This window comes from Ochotona princeps, chromosome 16 (genome assembly GCF_030435755.1).
Source record: "Ochotona princeps isolate mOchPri1 chromosome 16, mOchPri1.hap1, whole genome shotgun sequence".
Lineage (NCBI taxonomy): Eukaryota > Metazoa > Chordata > Mammalia > Lagomorpha > Ochotonidae > Ochotona > Ochotona princeps.
The window spans coordinates 57,161,095-57,173,174 of NC_080847.1; the positions used below are offsets into that span (position 1 = coordinate 57,161,095).

Sequence of the window (12,080 nt, forward strand, 5' to 3'; positions counted from 1 at the left end):
TCCTGACAGTGCAGGCTTTTTTGCCACATGGGCATCCCAAAAAGTTTGTTGAAGGTTGAGTGAGATTGTCACTGTCCTGCTGAATGGGTCCTTTTCTCCCCGTGATGCCTTGTCAGAGTTGGGGTCAGATCCACAGTGCCCTGCTCCTCTTCCTCGTCTGGGCCTCCTTCCACCCCACCCTGCTCCTCTGCCTCGCCCCGCTGCAGCACACCCATCTCCTGCTTCCTGTCACACGCCGAGCCTGCGCCTGCTGCGGGACCTCTGCCCCCGTGCCCCCGTGCCCTCGGCCGGCACCGTGGTGCCTCACACTCCAGGTGGCTCTTCGCAGAGACCTCCCCTGACCACTCTGTCACTCTGCCTCTTCTCAGTGATGACTTGGGCTGTGCTGTGCCCCAAGAGCACTTGTTTTTCCCTGTTGAAATGTCAGATGCTTGGGAGTTGGTGCTTTCCTGCTCTTACCTGCTCTCGCCAGCACCTGGTGCCGGTTAGACATCCAGTAAATGTTTGTTAGATGCTGGCCGGCTGTCCACATTGCTCCCTGAGCTCCTCACCAGGAGCTCACAAGCCAGGAATGTGACCCCCTTGGAACGCCAAGCGGCAGATCCAGGCCCGGAGCTCTTTCCGTCCTGCCTCCCTCTGGTTAAAAATAACAGAAGTGTCCCTAGCGTCAGTGCTGGCTGTGCTTGTTTCCCTTCGGCTGTAAATGCTGGAGCAAAGTCTACCAAGTCTCTGTGCTAATGTCTTCTCTCTAGCTTTTTTTTTTTTTTAGTTTTAGTTAACATAACTAAAACTATTCTAAGAACTGCTAGCTTCATATAAAGGGATGAGAGCTTTGTACTGCGCCTGGGTTCTTTTGGGGTATAAAACTGTGTATTTTAAACAAAGTGCATCATCCTGAAAGTGTGGATGGTGGCCGCAGTGTAGATTAATAAAATCAGGTCTCCGTTAAGCATCTTCTCATTCTTTGTTCAGTCAATCATGACAATTAGGAGAGAAGGAGAGAGAGAAAGATCTTCTGTCTGCTGGTTTACTCCGTAAAAGGCCGCAATGGCCAGAACTGAGCCAATTCAAAGCCAGGACCCTGGAGCTTCTTCTGGGTCTCCCACATGGCTGTGGATCCCAGCGCTTTGGGCCATCCTCGACTGCTTTCCCAAGCCAAAAGCAGGGAGCTGGATGGGAAATGCAGCAGCCAGGACATGAACCAGTGCCTCAGTGGGATCCCAGCTCTTACAAGGTACGGATTTAGCCTCTGAGCTGTCGCATCAGGCCCAGGAACTGCCTTGCCTGCCCTTATCTGGCTCTGAGAAGGCACAGCAGGATCCAGGTGTATCTGGAGACGCTGGCGCCACCCAGAGGCCCCGTGAGCCTCACACTGTCTCTTGTCCTCCAGCCCTGCCTTCCTGCAGGCTGCTCCCTTCGACTGGCTGGTCGCAGAGGAGGGAAGAATGCCTGCAGTGCGAAGGAGATCTAAATCCAAGGTGAGTGGGACTCTTCCTTCAGGAACCTTTCCTCTTACCTTGCACTGCCTGGGGCCTTGGCTTTCCACCCCTGGAGACTTCCTGCCCATCGGAGACCACCAAGCCCTGGTCCGGGTTTTTGCCTCTCACCATGGAACTGAGAAAGGCCACCATCCCGCTCAATGTGGACGACTCCATCCACTGGCCCTTCTCTTCGGCGTTTCCAGGAGTCTGCCGTGCTGGGAGCAGTGCCCTTCCTGGACGGCTGAGGGTCTCCACGCTGTCTGGGGGTGGGAATAGTGCCCAGTGCGATCCACGGAGCTGGGGCTCTCCAGGTGCCTCTCCAGGCGCGCCGCAGGTGAATGCTGGCGTCTCGCGGCTTCTCTCTGGGAAGCCTGTATTGCCTGGAGGAGATCTCCAGCTAGCACAGCGTGGTCACTCTGTTGCGCGAGAGGGTTGGAGCCAGGGCAGCGAGGGCAGGGTCAGTCTCCTGAGACAAGCAAGCCTCAAAGCTGGAGATGAAGCACTTTTTGGTTTTTTTGTTTTGTTTAATTAGAAAGGCAGATATACAGAGAGGGAGATCTTCCGTCCACTGATTCACTCCCCAAGCACTCAGAGCGGCCGGAGCTGAATCCTAAGCCAGGAGCCAGGAGTTTCCTCTGGGTCTCCCACGCGGGTGAGGGATCCCAAGGCTTTGGGCCGTCCTCTGCTGCTTTCCCAGGCCACAGGCAGGGAGCTGGATGGGAAGTGGAGCAGCCGGGATTAGAACCAGTGCCCACATGGGATCCTGGTGCGGGCAAGGTGAGGACTGTAGCCGCTAGGCCACGCCGGGGCCTGATGAAGCACATTTTTATAGCAAGCATATCTAATTCAGTTTCTCAGACACTTCTGCCCTCAGAACTCTGTGCAGCAACAGTTCCCTCTTGCTGTTATAAAAAAAAAATTGGCATAAATTTTGTGTCTCAAAGCAGTATGTGCTTATTTCATTCTTGTTTATAAGCTCATGGGTGAGAGTGTAGGTGCAAGGTGGCCTCGCCAGGTCTCCAGTGACTGAAATTGGGGTATCAACTGGTTGTGTTCTTTTTTTGTTTTTAATAAATTCATTTTATTTTTGTTGATGTTCACATAGCTGAGAGGGCTGCAAGTGCACGTGACCACCGTGCCGGGGGCAGTGGGAGAGACAGCTGCCCCCAGGCTTCTGCTCTCTTCTTGTGTCTGGGGAAGGACTAAGTCCTCTCTTCGCAGAATCCAGCTCCTTCTCATGCTTTTGATGCGACCCTCTTTTTCTGGCTTTAAGCCAGTAGCATTGATTAGCCAAGTCAGCCAGGCCAAGTTCAGGATCATTTCCTATTTTAAGATCTGCCTACCTTCAGATTAACTGGTTGTAACTTGAATTGTACATGCAGGGCCCTTTTGTAACCTATTCACGCAGTGTGTAACATGGTCCCATGGTCTTCGCAGAGTACGCCATGGCTAGCTTGAGTTGTGGGTTTGAACCCCAGCTCCCTGGTTACTAGTTAGGAGTGTTGTGAGTGGCCTCGCCCCTCTGGGCCTCAGTTTGCTCATCTGTGTCGTCGCTTTAGGTCTGTTGGTAGTGGTTCATCATTAGCATGAGCGCGTCATGAGCCAGAACTGCTGGGTGGTGACTTTGTCGATGCTCATTAGACCCAAGGTGTTATGTTCTTACACAACACAATCTTTAGTAAGAGCTACACAAATCACATTGAATTGGACTTTTAATACACACGTGGCATGTTTGCATTCAGTTCACTGATTTCTTTTTCCAGCTTTGTGGAAACACAACTCATGGTGACAATTGGCATGTGATTTTTACATTTCAGGCCCCATTGACATTTGGGGACTTGGCCATCTACTTCTCCCAGGAGGAGTGGGAAGGGCTGAGCCCCAGTCAGAAGGACTTGTATGAAGAGGTCATGTTGGAGAACTATCGCAACCTGGTCTTCCTGGGTAAGGCTCGCCGGCCCCTTAATCTGGAATTGCCTGTCGAGGGACATGCTGCTCAGATGAAAACTGAAACTCCCTGTGAGCTCTAACTCACGGACTGTGCAGTCGCCTTGGGTGAGGTGTGCAGGGAAGTGGCTCGTAGTGTATTCAGAGTGTGCAGCCAGCAGTGTCATCAGTCCTAGAACACTTCCAGAACGCTGTTTGTCCTTGCAGTTAGGACGCCTGTGTCCTGCGTCGGAGTACAGGAATTCACTTCCCACCCTGGCTTCTGACCCAGCAGCCAGATCCTTCAGACCCTGGCAGGCAGCAGAGATGGCCCCGCCAGTCATCGGAGAGACTCCCAGCGTCCCGCTTGTCCCTGCCTGACCCTGGCAGATCGGGCATCTGAGTAGTCAACCAGTAGACACGTAGACGACTCGACTGGCTATGCCTGAGATCGCATCTATCCCATGTGAGATTTAGAAAGCTAAATTGTTTTCCTACCTATTCAGCCAACTCTGTATCCTCTAGTTCAACTTAGTTCTGAAACCACCTGCAGATCACATCTGATCCCTGCTTCACACAGGCCGTAATTTTAGTCTCTGGAGCTTCTGACTGTAAATCCCCCTGTCCTGTGACTTCCTCCTTGGTTGTGATTATCAGCTAGAACCATTTCCAGGGCTCGGCTTTAGTGTGAAAGGTACTGCAAAAGGTGCGGGGCTCACCAGGTGGAGGAAATGCCCTGAGCAGAGGGTTAGGAAGTGGCCTGGCATGTCTGTCCCTGCTCTCCGGGTGGGTCATGCCCCATGTGTGCGGCAACTTGGAGAGTTCGGAGAGTGTTTTTGAGTTTGCGGAGGCTTCATTGTGATTATTGATTGCACGGCACTGGCCATTGGCGATCAGTTCAACCTCCAGCCCCTTTCTCATCCTGGGAGGTCAAAGGGGAGTGAAGGTTCCCGCCCCTTCATCTCTGGGCTGTCTGGCAGCCAGCCCCATGCTGAGGGTATGCAGGGGCCTGTGACCATCAGTTATTCCTTAGCATACAGAGACGCCTATCCCTGTGGAATCCTAAGATTTTGGGGCCTGTGTGTGCCACGGAATGGATATAAAAACCCAATGTGTAGTTCTGATTGTAGATGCCAGCTTCCCACTGTTCTCCGTCTGCCCTTCCCATTCTGTGTGCTTGCTTCATGCTGGTAAGCCCTCATTGTGTTGATGTGATGTTTGGCTGTGACTTCCACGGCGCTCACAGCTCGACAGTCCCAGTGCTGTGTTTTGTGCAGGTCTCTCCTGTCGGAGGCCAAATGTCATCATCTTGTTGGAGAAGGGGAAAGCACCCTGGGTGGTGGAGCCATCGAAAAGACAGCACGGCCCAGGTGAGTGACAGAGAACCGAGGCTCTGGCTGAGTCCACCAAAATAATATATCCTGCATGCCGGTTCACTCCCCAGGTGCCCACAACAGCCCTCGTGCTGGCCCAGGCTGAAGCCAAGAGCCAGAGGCTGTGTCTGGGTCTTCCTTATGGTGGCAGGAACTCACGCACTTGAACCGCTGTCTGCCTCCCAGGGTGTGTTAGCAGGAAGCTGAATCAGAGGCAGAGTGACTAGGACTTGAACTAGTCCAGTGTGAGATGCAGGTGTCCCAGGTGGCAGCCTAACCTGTGGTATCACATGCTCACTCCTGGGCCTCTTTGGTAATAACACCAATCCCATCCCTCAGTGTGAAACCTCATGACTTAGTCACCCCGGCATAGCTCCACTTCCTAATTCCATCCCTTGGCGGTTAAAGATTTCAGCATGTATGGGGTGGTGTTGTGGCACAGTGGTTAAACCATTATTGGAACACTGGTTCAAATTGCAGCTGTTTCAGTCCAGCTCCCTCCTGGGAAAATAGTGGAAGATGGCCTAAGTACTTGAGTTCCAGCTACTCACACGGAGACCCAGATGGCATACCTTACCCAGTCCCAGCCATTGTGGCCATTTGGGAGGTGAACCAAGGTTGGAAGGTCGCCTCCTCCCAAGGCACTCTGCCTTTCAAATAAATGAATCTTTTTTTTTTTAAAGATTCATCTTTTTTTATTGGAAAGTCAGATATGAATGGAGGAGGAGAGACAGAGAAGCATCTTCTGTCCGATGATTCACTCTCCAGTGGCCACAACAGCCAGAGCTGAGCTGATCTGAAGCCAGGAGCCAGGAGCTTCTTCCGGGTCTCCCACGCGGGTGCAGGGCCCCAAGGCTTTGGGCCGTCCTCGACTGCTTTCCCAGGCCACAAGCAGGGAGCTGGATGGGAAGTAGAGCAGCTGGGATTAGAACTTGTGCCCATAGGGGATCTCAGTGCATGTATGCAAGGCAAGGACTTTCAGCCACTAGGCCACCACATTGGACCCTCTTATCTCATTTTTCATGTAGATTGTAATGTGTTATTAATATTGACATACTTACATGATTTTACCTTTGTTTTGTAGTATTGAGTCTCATAATTAAATTGCCAAAAGGTACAAACACTTTCTAGACTGGACAATGCTGAATTGTTTCTCAGAGGACCTTTCAGAGTACCAGTTTCAGCAAAAATCCTAGATGCTGGTTCTCAGCTGAGTTTTACTGACGGGCAACATCTCACACGTCTTGGCATGATGTGTCGCTGGAGAAGGAAGCACACGGGGAGATGGCTTCTGGAAGCTTGGGCCTGGTCTCCCCCCAGTTTTGCCCCTTGACCTTAGCCTTTGCCAAGGACAGTAAGCTGTGGCCGTGAGCCCAGCTGGAAAGGGGGGCTCATCAGATAAGCACCGTCAGCAGCGATGGAGTCTGGCTTCGTTCGGGTTTAACACTCAGTAGTGTGGGTATTGTCGTTAGAACTTGGCATGGGTATTTGGCTTGGTGGTTGAGACGCTGGTCAGGATGCCCGCGTCCCGCATCACGGTGTCTGTGTCTGAGGCCGCTCGGGCTCCTGGCTCCTGGCTCCTGGCTCCTGGCTCCTGGCTCCGGCTCTCTGTTATCTTTCGTCTGTATGTATTGATAGTTTTTTGTTTTCTGTTCTCTTACTGTGGAGCTGTCTGCTCATGCTCTTTCCCCTTCTGTCTGCTGGTGACTCGCCGTCTCTTCAGCATGTACAGACCTTTAATCCCGAAAAGGCTAGCCAGTCACTGTGATGTTGTACTTCAGATGTTGCCTGTCCTGCCCGTTGGTTTTTATCTGCCTCTTGCTTTTCTCTTGGGTTGTTTAAGAATTGTCTTCATTTTTGTGTGGTTGAAGTGTTGACATTCACAGTATAATTTACATGCTATTTCAGCGGTTAGAAAGTTATATGCCTTCTAGATTTTTGGATAAATTCCATCTTATTTCAGTTTGTTTCTAATGATTTTATATTTTAGTATTGACCTTATTCATGATGATGTAGTTGAAAGGACTGCCAGATTGAAGACAGGGAGATGAGCCAAGGGGATTGTTTAGTATTTAACGAAGTAAAGTCCTGAATAAAGGAACATGTAATGATTAAAGGAAGACGGGAATTTGAGGAAGCTGTGAGTGCAAAGCAGCAGTCAGTGTCACTGTGAGATGTGGGGAGCAGAACTGTGGGGTAATACCCGGCTTGCTTTGGGAGATGCCATTGGTCTCAGTGTGAAAACCTCGGTTGTCTCCCTTCCTTGATTCTCTGTTATGCCGTCTTCATTTATGTACTGTTACGAGTAATAATTATAATAGTACCTGCTACCAGATACTAAACTGCAGGTCCATAGTCCGCTATACAAGGGGCAAGATGTACTTCATAATTCAAATATTTCCAGATTTTATAAAGGTAAACAGGCGCTAAAAATTGTAACAAATATTGCATGATATTCCTAGAAGTGCTAGATTAGCACTCTGTAATCAAATGTTACTAATATTTTTACAAAAAGCACATGATTAGTCTTTGTAAATGTGATCAATATAGGCTGTAAGTGTCCACTTTGCATTCAGAGGGTTTGCTTTGAATTTACAAACGTCACCCAGAGAAGAAAAGAAGCAGCTTTGATTTCTCACATTGTTGAATACTGGAAAGGCCGGCAGGGAGTGTACCACAAACTGCGTACTTAGTATGTACAAGTCTCACAAAAAACCTGTGCGGTAAATAGTTGTGTTCATTTTAAAAATAAATAGTATATCAGCTCTAGATGCTCTGGGAAAAAATAATAAATAGTATAGTAATAATTTCTCATCCTAATATAGCTAAATAGTTATTATTTTAGTACGGTCCTGGCCTCCTTTTTATTCTTTTTTTTTTTTTTTTTTTTTAAGATTTATTCTTATTTGAAAGTCAGATTTACACAGAGAAGGAGAGGCAGAGAGAACTCTTCCATCCATTGATTCACTCCCCAGATGGCCACAGTGGCCATTGTCGAGCTGATCTGGAGCCAGGAGCTTCTGTTTCTCCCATGCGAGCGCAGAGTCGCAAGGACATGAGCCATTCCTGCTGCTTTCCCAGGCCATCGGAAGGGAGCTGGATGGGAAGTGGAGCAGCCGGGACATGAGCTAGTGCCCATAGGGGATCCCATGGCTTGCGCATACAGAATTAACCTGTTGAGCCGTAGCACCAGCCCCACAGATCTGCCTTTAAAGCACCATTGTGTAGTGGAAATAAAATGTGAGATATAGATATTATTGAAGCTTTTTAGTATTTATGTAGAGTAACTTTTTCTGTAAGGTTGATTTTTGTTTGAAAGGCTGAATTACAAAGGAGAAAGTAAGAATGAGAGAGAATAGGTAAAATAACTTTAAAAAATAAAATTTTAATGGTAAATATATAACCCAGAAATTCCAGAATACTGTAATAGTTAATATGTATTTTTTTTCATACTAAGTCTTTACAATCTCACAGCACATCTCAAACAGACCAGTTGGGGCTGATACTGCGGTGCAGTGGGTTAGGGTGCCAGTGGAATTGCCGGCGTTCTGTATCAGAGTGCCAGTTCACATCCTGACTGCTCACTTCTGGTCTAGCTTCCTACTGTGTGCTTGGTAAGGCAGCAGATGATGTTCCAAGGGCCTTTGTCACCCACATGGGAGATCAGGATGCAATCCTGACTCCCGGCTTCGGTCTGATCCAGGCCTGGCTGTTGTGCACGCAGACGCAGTGAACTAGGGGATAGAAGATTGAGCCGTCTGTTTATCTGACTCTCTCCCCTTCCCTGGCTTTCCCGGTCTCCGTGACTCTTCTTTTCGAATGAAACAGATCTGCAAAACTCAGATCAGCCATATTTCACATGATTCAGTAGGTACATGTACATTGTCGCTGTAGCGTTAAACAGAAGAATTCTTTTTTCTTTTTAAGATTTATTTATTTTTATTGAAAGTCGGATATACAGAGAGGAGGAGAGACAGAGAGAAAGATCTTCCGTCTGATGGTTCACTCCCCAAGTGACCACAATGGCTGGAACTGTGACAATCCAAAGCCAGGAGCCAGGAGCTCTTCCGGGTCTCCCACGCGGGTGCAGGGTCCCAAGGCTTTGGGCCGTCCTCGACTGCTTTTCCAGGCCACAAGCAGGGAGCTGGATGGGAAGTGGGGCAGCTGGGACATGAACCGGAGCCCATATGGGATCCCGGGGCGCCCAAGGCGAGGATTTAGTCACTGAGCTATCATGCTGGGATCCCTTCTAAATATGAATTTTGTTGTGGATATTCGGCCTAATGGTTAAGCTGTTGGTACACCTGCCTTCCTTAATTGGAGTACCTGAGTTGGATACCTGACTGTGGCTCCTGATTCCAGCTTCCTGCTGCTCTAGGCCTTGTGGGAGCAAGGCTGGATGTGGCTGAAGTCATTGGCTTCTTCGCACTCGTGTGGGAGACCTGTACTGTGGTTTGGTTCGTGACTTTCTCACCAGTCTGTTCTTCCATTGCAGGCTTTTGGGGAGTGAACCAATAGGTTTCTCTTTCTCTCCCCCTTCTTCTCTTTTTCAAGTAAATTAAACACTTAAATACTCAGTATGAACAGATTTTTTTTTTAAATTGGAAAGGTAGATTTACAGAGAGTAGGAGATACAGAGAGAGCTCTTCTGTCTGCTGGTTCACTCCCCTAGTGGCCACATGGCCAGAGCTGAGAATCTGAGACCTGGAACTTCTTCCGGGTCTCCCATGGGTGCAGGGTCCCAAGGCTTTGGGCCGTCCTCTGCTGCTTTCCCAGGCCACAAGCAGGGAGCTGGGTGGGAAGTGGGGCAGCTGGGACACAAACCAGTACCTACATGGGATCCTGGTGTGTGTAAGGCAAGAATTAACCCACTGAGCCTTTGCATCGAGCCCATGTAAATAGATTAAAAAGAATGTTTTGTTTTTCAAAGATTAATTTTATTTGAAAGTTAATGACCGAGAGGGGATAGTGAGGAGGTCTTCTGATTTACTCCCTGTATGATCACAATAGGCAGGCCTGTGCCAGGCTGAAACTAGAAGCCAGGCGCTCCCATCTGGGTCTTCGCGTAGGTGGCAGAGTCCCAAGCGCTGTGCTAGCCTCTGCCTCTTCAGGCACGTCGGCAGGAACCCGGCTCAGAAGCAGAGCGGCTGGTATTTAAAGTGCCATTCCAACTGGAGATGCTAGTGTCATACCAGCTCTTTGTATTTTATTTTTTTAAAGACTTACTGAAGGTTTTTTTCCTTGAAAGGCAGAATGATAGAGAAGGAGAGAGAATAAGAGAGAGTGCGAATGGGGAAAGGGGATATTTTAGGGATATTTTACATGATATGAATAGAATAAACATTATAGTGTAAGCATACATTTATTTAATGAACAACTCATGACATTGAATGATAGATGACTGAAAATTTATCCTACCAGTAAAACTTTGATCTGCTAATTTTCAAATTGCAAACTCTACTGGGTCCCAGTTATTAAACGTTTTTCTGTAAACCCCACAGTATAACAATTGAAACCACATCAAAACATTAAAGATATTATTCTCATTAAAGATATTATGATTGATGTTCCCAGAGTTGGTTTTCCCAGCATAGTTTCTTGTCTTTTAGATTCAGGGTCTAAGTGTGAGCCTAAGAAGTTACCTTCAAGTCAGTGCAACAAGTCTGGACTAAGCGTCAATCAAAAATCAGTTTCTGCACAACCAAGAGTTCCTACAGGAAAGAGAAACCGCAACAAAAATTTAGTCTTCATAAATCCTAAGAAAGAGCAGGCAGCGAAGGGTTCCTTAAGATGTAATGAATGTGGGGAAAGCTTCAGTCAGATCGCGTCTCTGCAGCTGCATCAGAACGCTCATGCTGGAGCGAGGCCTTATGAGTGCAGTGCTTGTCGGAAAGCTTTTAGACAAGTCGCATCCCTCATTCTTCATCAGAGGGTGCACACCGCGAGGGAGAGCCGTGAATGTCACACATGTGGGAATGAGAAAACAAGCCTGCGTCTGCATAGCGGAACTCCTGGTGGAAAGAGAGAGCCTGACAGTGGGGGCCCAGCTTTAAATCAACACCAGAAAGTTCACAATGTTGGCCATGTCCACCACTGCCAAAAATGTAGCCAAGTTTTTAGTTCCTTGTCATCCTTTTTACGTCATAAGGTACTGCACAATAGAAGGAAAATACATAAATGCAGTGACTGCGGGAGAGGCTTCAAGAAAAAATCAGGCCTTGTTAGGCATAAAACAATCCACGCTGCAGAGCAAGCCTGCGACAGGAAAGAGGCCTGGAGTCAGAACCTCCGGCAGAGAAGTCACCGTTTAGAGAAGCCTTTCACGTGCAGAAAGTGTGAGAAGTCCTTTCACAGGGTGTTGCCCCTTGTGCTGCATCAGAGAATTCACACTGGGAAGAAGCCCTACACGTGTGACAAATGTCAGGAAGTCTTCGGGCGGCTTTCCACCCTCATTCTGCATCTGAAGCTTCATAGGAAGGAGAAGCTCTTCAGGTGCACTAAATGTGACAGGGTCTATAACAGGCGCTCGTCCCTAATTCAGCATCAGAAAGTTCACACAAAGAAAAAGAAGCTCTTTGAATGCAAGGACTGTGGGAAGATGTTTTCTGGAGCTGCGAATCTTAAGATCCATCAGAATATTCATTCTGAAGAGAAACCGTTCAAATGCAACAAGTGTAGTAAAGTCTTTGGCCGCCAGTCATTTCTTACTGAACATCAAAGAATTCATACTGGAGAAAAACCGTATCAGTGTGAGGAATGTGGGAAAGCCTTCAGCCATCGGATATCCCTTACTCGACACAAGAGAATTCATACGGAAGATAGGCCCTATGAGTGTGATCAGTGTGGGAAGGCCTTCAGTCAGAGTGCACACCTTGCCCAGCATGAGAGAATTCACACTGGCGAGAAGCCGTACACGTGCAAGATATGTGGGAAGGCCTTCAGCCAGCGCACGTCCCTCATTCTGCATGAGAGAAGTCACACTGGGGAGAAGCCCTACGAGTGTAATGAATGTGGGAAGGCGTTCAGCAGTGGCTCAGACCTTATTCGACATCAAAGAAGTCATTCCTCAGAGAAGCCCTATCAATGTACCAAGTGTGGAAAGGCCTATAGTCGGAGCTCATCTCTGATTAGACATCAAAATACACATTCTGAGGAAAAAACCTAACGTTTTAGATTTTCAGGGGAAAGAAAAGTAGAGACAGAAGTGTGAAAATATTTACAGATGCTCTTTGACTTATGTCCCAACAAACTCATTTTAGGAATATACTCAAGTTGAAAATGTATTTAAAACGCCTCATCT

At 48.2% G+C, this 12,080-nt stretch overlaps 1 long non-coding RNA gene across 1 annotated transcript; it reads left to right on the plus strand.

Moving 5' to 3' along the window:
- The first annotated feature begins 3,240 nt into the window (after window positions 1–3,240).
- Window positions 3,241–10,555, plus strand: LOC131482268 (uncharacterized). Its single transcript, XR_009246840.1, has 3 exons — window positions 3,241–3,425; window positions 4,685–4,777; window positions 10,390–10,555. It is a non-coding gene; the product is annotated as an uncharacterized LOC131482268 (long non-coding RNA).
- Window positions 10,556–12,080: the final 1,525 nt, after the last annotated feature.